Source organism: Mus musculus, chromosome X, assembly GCF_000001635.26.
Source record: "Mus musculus strain C57BL/6J chromosome X, GRCm38.p6 C57BL/6J".
Classification (NCBI taxonomy): Eukaryota; Metazoa; Chordata; class Mammalia; order Rodentia; family Muridae; genus Mus; species Mus musculus.
The window spans coordinates 102,207,722-102,211,053 of NC_000086.7; the positions used below are offsets into that span (position 1 = coordinate 102,207,722).

Genomic DNA, 3,332 nt, shown 5'->3' on the forward strand with positions numbered 1-3,332 from the left:
TGTGTTCTGGTGGAGGCATAGGGTCTTGTTTGGTAATGTCTTTGTTTTTGTGCTCATGTCTAGGCATCTGGCCCTTGGATGACTGAGTTGATTCTAGGTGTTGATATCTGGTCTTGTCTTTGCTCAATGGATGTCCCATTGTTGGTTTTTGTTGACCTCTCTGGGTCTAAGGAAAGTGTGGGGACTATGGGTTGCCTAGTAGAGAGTGATTCTGCAAATTGATGGATGGCAGAGAGGAATAGATGTGGGCTAGGAGGGAAGTTTGAGAGGGGCTGTAGGAAAGAGCTAAAGGGACCCTGTCCACATCGAGAGATAGGGTCCCCAGGGAACTGAAGGTGTGGTGGGCAGAGGGGTTACTGAAAGTAGGTTGTAGTAAGGCAGAGAATAATCTGGAGAGAGAGAGAGGATGACTGAGCTAGGGAGACCCTGGGTCTAGACCAAGAGTTGGAGTCTCCAGTGAATGGAGTTGAAGTGGGAGGAGGAGCATCTGTAACCCGCATGCTACAAGGATGAGGCTGAGAATGGAGAAATCATAATGAAGGACAGGAAGGAGAGTGGCTCCTGGAGGTCCCAGATGGAAAGTGTTGGGGGCTGATGCTAAGAAAAGGGGTTAAGCTAGAGTGAGGGTGATAAGAGAGGCCACAGGAGTCTTCCGGGGACGGTGCTCAGAGGCACTCAGGATGGTCCAGCGTTTGACATACCGCTGTAGGCTTTCCTACAACACAGCCTCTAACAAAACTAGGCTGTCTCGAACCCCTGGCAACAGGATTGTTTACCTCTACACCAAGAAGATTGGGAAAGCACCTAAATCCGCATGTGGCGTGTGCCGGGGCAGACTGCGAGGGGTTCGTGCTGTGAGACCCAAAGTCCTTCTGAGATTGTCTAAGACGAAGAAGCGCGTCATGACGCAGGGCCTATGGTGGGTCCATGTGTGCCAAGTGTGTCTGTGACGGGATCAAGCGGGCTTTCCTATTGAGGAGCAGAAAATCATTGTGAAAGTGCAGAAGGCACAAGCACAGAGTCAGAAAGCAAAATAGATATGCAACTTTTTTAAGTAATAAAAATCAAGACTTGGAAAAAAAAAAGAGAGAGGCCACAGGAAAAAAGGAAAGCTGATATACACCAAAGTTTGATGGAGTCCTCCAGGAATTGAGATGGAGTGGGAGAAGAGGCACCTGTGGGCAAGGCTGGGGCTGAGCCAGGAGGGATGGAAATGGAGGACAGGAAGGATAGTTAAAAATAGTCTGTCTGGGTGTGTTTCTAGGTATCGGTGGCTGACACAAAGGAATGGCAGTTCTCTTCTAGGGAACCCTGGGACGGACTATGGGATGGAGGAAAGCTGGTCCCACACCAAGGTTTCCTGGTGATGGCAGGCAGGAAACGGAGGGAAAATCACGTTCCTGAGTGTGGTCACTGGGCCATATTTGTATATTTTTAACTTCTTACTGACCTAATTACATGTAAGTCACAAAGCGTTAGGCAAAAGCTTCTGCTTCCAGGGTGGTCCACTTACCTGCCTGTTTCTTCCCAGGTTTTTTCCAGCTATAGAGCAAATCACAGATAATGGTCCTTCCCCCGATTACATAGCTCTTAGTTTAATGAGCAGAGGCAAACTCTGCTCCTCAAACTCTTGCAAGAGCCTTGGCTGTAACTTGCAGAAGAAAGCTATGTCATATACACCGAGCAACAGAACAGTGTCTCAGGTGGAAGGCAGCTTGCCCCAGGCCCAACAAGGTTGGTGGGGGTAAGACAGGAGAGACAGTGATGGAGGGCAGGAAAGAGAGAGAAAATTGCCCACCTGAGTCCCAGGCTGCTGTGGCCACTAGGCTATATGTATATTTTTAATCAAAAATTTTATTTATGTGTATATGTATATGTGCTTCTATGCATGCACATGTATGTATGTGTAAGAGCCTGTGGAGGCCAGAAGAGGTAACTAGAGTTATAGGCAGATGTGAACTGTCTGCTGTGGACCCTAGGAACTGAACTTGGGTCTTCTGCAATACCAGTAAGTACTCTTAACCACTGAACCATTGCTAAAGTCTTTTTTTTTTTTTTTTTTTTTTTTTTTTTTGAGGCAAGGGCTCTGTGAGTCCTAGCTGTCCTGGTATTGGATATGTAGACCAGGCTACCCTGGAACTCACAGAGATCTACCTGCCTCTGCCTCCCAAGATAGCATCTAAATTGTATTTTTAAATTAGCTTACAAAGTACTGGGTTTGGGGGATGGAGAGATGGCTCAGCACTTACAAGAACATCCCTGAGTTTAGTTCTCAGCAGATATGTTAGGCAGCTCACAACTCTTTGTAATCCCAGCTACACAAATTAGACACTATCTTAGGGTTTCCATTGCTGAAAAGAGATACCATGAGCAAGGCAACTCTTACAAAGGAGAACATTTAACTGGGGCTGGCTTACAGGTTCAGAGGTTCGGCCCATTATCATCATGTCAGGAAGCCTGGCAGCTTGCAGGAAGACATGGTGTTGGAAGAGCTGAGCTGAGAGTTCTACATTTTGATCCGAAGGCAGCCAGGAGTCTCTCTTATGCAGGCAGCTAGGAGGAGGGGCTCTTCTGTCCTGAGGGGATCCTGCCCATAGGACCTCAAAGCGCAGCCCTACAGTGACAAACTTCCTTCAACAAGGATACACCCACTCCAATAAGGCCACACTTCCTAATGCTAATAGTAGCACTTCCCATGGGCCAAGCATATTCAAACCACCACAGACATCTCTACATCTCTACCCTCCTTGGGCACATGCACTTACACACACACACACACACACACACACACACACACACACACACATACGAAAACACACACGAAAACACACACACATACACACAATTAAAGATAATAAACCATAGGTCTTTAAGAAAAAAAATGAGGAGAGATGGCTCAATGCTGGCTACTCTTCTAGAGGACCCCAGTTCAATTCTTAGCCTGTGACTCTAGTTAGCTTCAGGGCCTCTAACATCCTTTTCTAGCTTCCACAGACACTCCATGCATGTGGTGCATAGAAATCCATGCAGGAAAAGCACACCCCACACATAAAAATGTATAAATCTTGTAAAATGTAAAAATACTGGGTTTCTGGGCTAGTTAAGAGCACTGGCTGCGCCAGACAGTGGTGGCACACGCCTGTGATCCCAGCACTTGGGAGGCAGGGGCAGGTGGATTTCTGAGTTCGAGGCCAGCCTTGTCTACAGAGTGAGTTTCAGGACAGCCAGGGCTACACAGAGAAATTCTGTCTCAAAAAACCAAAAAACAAACAAACAAACAAAAAATAAAGCAAACAAACAAAAAAGCACTGGCTGCTCTACCAGAGGTCCCA

General features: G+C 46.9%; 1 pseudogene; it reads left to right on the top strand.

The window, feature by feature from the left end:
• The first annotated feature begins 655 nt into the window (after positions 1-655).
• On the top strand, positions 656-1,037 carry Gm14859 (annotated as a pseudogene).
• Positions 1,038-3,332: the final 2,295 nt, after the last annotated feature.